This window comes from Gracilinanus agilis, chromosome 4 (assembly GCF_016433145.1).
Source record: "Gracilinanus agilis isolate LMUSP501 chromosome 4, AgileGrace, whole genome shotgun sequence".
Lineage (NCBI taxonomy): Eukaryota > Metazoa > Chordata > Mammalia > Didelphimorphia > Didelphidae > Gracilinanus > Gracilinanus agilis.
In genome coordinates, this window is record NC_058133.1 from 211,407,567 (window position 1) to 211,414,113 (window position 6,547).

At 41.2% G+C, this 6,547-nt stretch overlaps 1 pseudogene; it reads right to left on the minus strand.

The window, feature by feature from the left end:
• Positions 1-2,417: 2,417 nt before the first annotated feature.
• LOC123248152 lies at positions 2,418-2,513 on the minus strand (annotated as a pseudogene).
• Positions 2,514-6,547: the final 4,034 nt, after the last annotated feature.

Genomic DNA, 6,547 nt, shown 5'->3' on the forward strand with positions numbered 1-6,547 from the left:
TCTCCCTCCCTCTCTCCTTTCCTTCCTTCCTCCCTCTCTCCTTTCCTTCCTTCCTCCCTCCCTCCCTCCTTTCTTCCCTCCCTCTTTTCCTTCCTTCCTTCCTTCCTTCTTTTTTTTCCTCTGTTCATCCATCTTAGAAAGTACTCATACCCACTAAGCATGTGTTAAGGTGAATTGTCTGACTTTTTATGAAGGTTAAAAAAAATCATTGTGGATAACCCAGACCTAACATGAATCTTTCATTTTAATTCCTTTCACTTTCTTTCAAAGTGGACACAGCTACCTGAAAGCTGAGCATTAATAAGTTCTGGAAATCTGAAAGCTGAGCATTAATCTGAAAGCTGAGCATTAATAAGTTCCCCTGTGAAGCAGAGGTCTCTTCCCTGAGCCTGGGTGCTACCTGAAGAGCAATCAGATCTAATTCATATGTGCCCCATGAAGACCATCCAGGGAATGAGAATAAGAATCAAGGCATGGAGGAGTCAGTTGAGGCAGTAACTTATATGAACACCAGGGTTCCAATAGAAGGATCTTGACTGCCAAGGATGGAGGCTCGATGGTGGTGGTCTGTTGGCCTACTCATTCTCTATGCAGATGTAACCTGGCAGTGGTCCCTGCCATCTTGTGTCTAAATCTCCAAAGGAAAAGGTGCTGGGTGCATTTCCCCCTCCTCATCTCAAAACTTTCCATTTAGAAGTGAACGAAAATCTGTCTATATCTTAGATTTGCCTAACTGTCTTTCTTTCTGTCTTTTTCCCACATGTGTGTGCATTATTTATTCAGCTAAGGGGAATTTTCACAGCCTATTTCTTTTAAGAAAGACTCTTTGCATACAGCAAACAGGTTTGTCAGTTGACTTCTGCCTTCCCAGTGCTGTTTGTTTGTTCAATAAAGCCTCGATGCCCGCCACCACCCTCCCACCTGCCTGATCCCACTTCCTGGTTCAGCATCCTCATCCCTACCTTTCATTGGCTCAGCTCGTTGCCATGGGGACAGAACCCACTTGAGCATTTGTTTGATGAGGTCACTGGCTATGCAATGTGTCTGTGATGGGGAGGGGGAGGAGGGGGAAGTTGTGGGATGGGAAAGTGGGTTCCAATGGAAGTCTTTTGTTCTTTTGCAAGAATAGTGTTGGTGGTAGAGAGGGAGAAGACCAGAAATCATGAGAAGGGTACAGGCATGATCTCCTCCCCACAAACATGATATTAGGACAAATGGGTGTAGAGGCAACCATGATAAATGAGAGCTAGGGTTCTGACGCAGGGACGAATGAGAGCTAGGGTTCTGGAGCAGGGACAAATGAGAGCTAGGGTTCTGACGCAGGGACGAATGAGAGCTAGGGTTCTGGAGCAGGGACAAATGAGAGCTAGGGTTCCGGAGCAGGGACAAATGAGAGCTAGGGTTCCGGAGCAGGGACAAATGAGAGCTAGGGTTCTGACGCAGGGACGAATGAGAGCTAGGGTTCTGGAGCAGGGACAAATGAGAGCTAGGGTTCCGGAGCAGGGACAAATGAGAGCTAGGATTCTGAAGCTAGTTCTGAAGAGGGTTTCAGGTTGTTAAGGTAAGGGTTAGTATCCTCACATCTGACAAGGATCTGTCTAGGAAAGACAAAGTGGGGCCACTCAAAAATCTATCTATCTACTTTGTCTTCTTAATGTATTTGGGACTCAGTTTCCTTATCTCTATGATCCTGAGGGTTATCTGAAGCTTAAAGACTTTGAATGACTTGCCTGTGGTTATATACCTAGTAAACGTCAGAGATGGGTTGGAGCCTATGTCTTCCTGGATTCTAATCCAGCACTCTGTCCATCTGATCACACCGACTCTCGACTCTCAGACGACAGAGCCAGAAGGAATTCCAATAATGAATAGAGAATAGAGAGTTATGAATTTGATGGCGGAATCGGCATCCCCAAAGAACTTGATATCCTAATGACCTTACTACTAAATAGTATTAGGAACATAGCTTGATTGCCAGGGAACAGATAATCTAGTCATCTTAGTTTAGGGTTAGCAGAGGGTTAAATTTATTTACTGGATAGAATATATGTGTGTGAGGGGGCAGCTAAGAGTTGGGGAGGCTGGTTAGCAAAAATGCATGGAAATCAGCCCTGTAGCTTTAGACAAACCAACCTGCTTAATGTGAATATGATTATAGACTTAAAATAGGATATTAGAGATAATCTAGTTCAAAACCCATTTTACAGGTGAGGAAAATGAGATTTAGAGAAAGTAAGTACCTTGTCCATATAGTAAAGCTCAGATGCTGCCAACTAAACCCCTTTCCAAAACTCATTCCTCCCTCCGTTCCCCTACCTGTGTTACTCCCACTCCCTTCCAGCCAAATAACATCACAATGTCTTTGCTCAAACCATTCTCCTAATAATAATAGCTCACATTGATATGGATTTTTAAAAAAAAATATGAAATGCTTCAGGAATCTGTGTGTCATCTTTGCATGGGGGCTGTGCTAACGTTCTCTGAATCGTTCCAATTTTAGTGCATGGCCTGCCAAGGTGGGTGCTTTATAAAGTGTTTTAAGGTTTGTTGATTTCTTTACATATGTTTGCTTGTTGGATCCTCTCCACAGCCCTGGGAAGTTGATGCTACAATTATCCTCATTCTACAGATGTGGAAATTGAAGTTGGGAGGGATTAAATAGCTTTCTCAGAGTCACACTGGGAAGGAAGTATTGGATCAGATTTGAATTCAGATCTTCCTAATTCCAGACAACTAGGTGGAGCAGTGGATAGAACATCACGCCTACAGTCAGAATGGTCTGGGTTCAAATTCTGCCTGTGTGTGTGACCTTGGGCAAATTATTTTATCCCTATTTGCCTCAGTTGCCTCATCTGTCCAGTAAGCCAGAAAAGGAAATGGCAAAATGCTCCAGTATCTTTGTCCGAGAAAACCCCCACATAAAGTTAGTTGGGCATGGCCAAACAACAGCAATGACTTCCACAATATGGAGGCAGCTAGGTGGTTCAGTGGATAGAAAGTCAAGCCTGGAGATGGGAGGACCTGAGTCCAAATTTGGGCTTGTGTTAATAGAATTAGCTCTGGCCCATTCATAGTCAAAACTCTACTATCAGAGATGATGTCATCCCCACCTACCTTAATGGGGAGGGGAGATGAGTTACCCACACGTGACAATAAGTAACAAATCAAGAACAAGGGACTGCCCTTTGGGCAGTCCAAATCAGTGTAGAGGCTGCCATTTGTCCACTTGAATTAGAGGTGGACCCACGGGAAGTGAAGAAATACACTATCTCTTCAAGTATATTGATGACTTCCTGCGAAGGGAGTTCCTGCTTTGAACTTGGTGCTGAAGGTTCTCAAGGGAGACCTCAGGCTGCTTTCACTCTGAATGGTCACGTGGGTAAGTTAGGCTGACTTCCTTGGCCTACCTTGGCCTTTTTCCAGACTCTGCCTTAAGTAGGCTCCGGCCTATCTGATTACTAGGCCTTGTGGCTTGTAGCCTCATTTATTTAGCCTTTTAACCTTCTCTCTCCATCCAGGCCTCTGCAGGCCTGGACTATCCTCTCCCTCTCTTTATTTCCCTACCTTTTACCTTCCTAATTGTAAATAAACTACCTTAAATCCAATCCTGACTTGGGTCTAATTTAATTACAGAATCAATCTGAATTGTTGATTCCTGGCGGCCACACTTTAAATATATATCTATAAATACCTAAAATCTCCCTCTTACAGCCTCAGACACTTCCTAGCTGTGTGACCTTGGACAAGTCACCTAACTCCCATTGCCTAGCCCTTACCACTCTTCTGCCTTGGAACCAATACCCAGTATCGAGTCTAAGAGGGAAGATAAGAATTTATTTGAAAAAAAAAAATAACAACGATCAGCAAAGAATGTTGTTTCACTATTACAAACCAAGTCTATTCCAGCCTTGTAGAAATTGTCTCAAAATTCCTTCCTCTTACTCTCTTGCCTTCTCTACTTGGTATCCCTTCAGCCCTTGGGTCTTCTTTAGGCTGTGCTCTATTATTAGGCAGATGAGATCATAGGATAATAGATTTGGAAAAAGAAGGACCGACAAAGATCATCAAGTCCAATTTCTTAATTTAACAGATTAGGCAATTGAGCTACCAAGAAGTTGCGTCTCTAATATCACACAAGTAGTAACAGAGCCAAGTCAAGCCAATAAGCATTTGCTACATTTACTATGTGCCCAGCTCTGTGCTAAGGGCAGAGAATACAAATTCAAGCAGAAAGAAAGATAGTATCTGCCCTCAAGGAGCTTCCATTCTAATGGGAGAAGAGAATATATAAAAGGGAACTGAAAAGAAGGGAAGGAGAAATTAAAGTACCCAGTATGGGTCTCTTCCTCAATATGGAGGTCCTAGGAGGCAGCCAATCAGAAGAAGAGGCCCCAGTATGGAAGAAATATCCAGAATATGAAATTCAGGATTTGAAATTCATCCTTTGTGTAGCACTTAGAGATGGGTTGGACTATGAAGCTACTGAGTTCATCCACTGCCTCCCAGGACATCACCAGTTGTCTTGATTTTTGTTTTGCCACTGGATTTCAATGACTTTGGAAGAGGGAGTCAGACATTGTGCAACTCTGCCTCACTTAAATCTAACTCATGAGCAAGTCAAGCTATTACTCTGTGATGTCACTGGTTCTCTTTGAAAATGAAGGACAAGGGGGCAGCTGGGTAGCTCAATGGATTGAGAGCCAGGTCTAGAGATGGAAGGTCTTGGGTTCAAATCTGGCCTCAGACACTTCCCAGCTGTGTGACCCTGAGCAAGTCACTTGACCCCCATTGCCTACCTTTACCATTCTTCTGCCTTGGAATCGATATACAGCAAGATGGAAGGAAAGGGTTTAGAAAAAAAGAAAGAAAATGAAGGACAAACAAATGTCCTCCAGTGCTAAGTACAGTGCTCTGTACTGTATATACTTAATAAATGATAATGTATATTATGTTAATAATCTAAAAATAATTAATAATACAATAATAATAAAATATTTAATAAAGGTTTGTTGACTTTGTTGTTATAAAAGTGTGCCTGTTTTATTACTTCATTCAAGGGGGTGGAATCAGCTACTGAAATAAAGAGGGGAGATACTTAAGTTATTTCACCTCTAAGTAAGGTGAAACTAAGTTATTTCACTTCCAGTCTAATGAAATGGATCCTGAAGATGACTTCTGGAAATGGTTGAAAGAATTCTGGTATGGGAGATCTACCTTTGCCGCTAACCAGTTATGTGACTTTGGGTGAATTGCTTCTCTAAGTTTCAGCTTGCTGATCTGAGAAGTGGCAATAATAAAAAATGCCCAGAGGCAGCTGGGTGGCTCAGTGGATTGAAAGCCAGGTCTAGAGATAGGAGGTCCTGGGTTCAAATGTGACCTCAGACACTTCCTAGCTGTGTGACCCTGGGAAAGTCATTTAACCCCCATTGCCTAGCCCTTACCACTCTTCTGCCTTAGAACCAATACACAGTATTGATTCTAAGATGGAAGGTAAGGGTTTAAAAAATAATAATGATGATGCCTTATCTACCAAGAAAGTTGTTGTGAGGAACAAATAAGCTAATGTAAGCATGCAGGTATACATCAATCTAATACATAGAAATTTATTCAGCAGCTAGTATATATCAGGTGCTGGGGATGCATAGACAAAATTAAAATAAGCTCTACTTTAGACAAAATTAAAATAAGCTCTACTTTTGACAGGCTTATAACCTAGCCAGAGAAGCTGATATTTATATACATAGGTATAGTCAAGCTCTGTGTTATACTCAATGTAAAACCAGGCTCTAAATTATTTTAAAATGTATTTGTTTGTTTATTAAAATTCCCAATTATCTCCATCCCTCCATTCTTCCCTCCCCCTTCTCACACCAGAGAAATCATCATTTGACTATATGCCTATGTAGACATATACATATATATGCATATATAAAAATTTGCCTTGCTTGTTTTCTGTTTATCAGTTCTCTCTCTGGAGGTAGACCTATACTAGTTATTCTTCAAACAGTATTTCTGTTGCTGTGTATATTATCTATTGGTTCTGCTTGTTTTACTCTTCACAGTTTCATGTAAGTCTTTCTATTTGTTTTAATGAAAAATGCTCTAAATCATTATTGATTAGAGAAATACAAATCAAAACAACTCTGAGATATCAGCTCACACCCATCAGATTGGCTAAAACAATAAAAGGACAAATTGACATATGTTGGAAGAGATGTTGAAAATGGGGACAACTAATACATTTTTGGTGGAACTGTGAACTGATCCAACCATTTTGAAGAGCAATCTGGAATTATGCTCAAAAGGCAAAAAAACCGTGTATCCCCTTTTGACCTAGTAATACCACTATTAGGTTTGTTTTCTAAGGTGATCAATGAAAAAGAAAAAAAAAGAACCTAAATGTTCTAAAATATCTATAATAGCTCTCTGTGGTAGCAAAGGGTAAGAATTGAGGGGATGTTCATCAGTTGGAAAATGGCTGTACAAGTTGTGGTATACGATTGTGATGGATTACTGCTGTGCCATAAGAAATAATGAACAGGTTAAA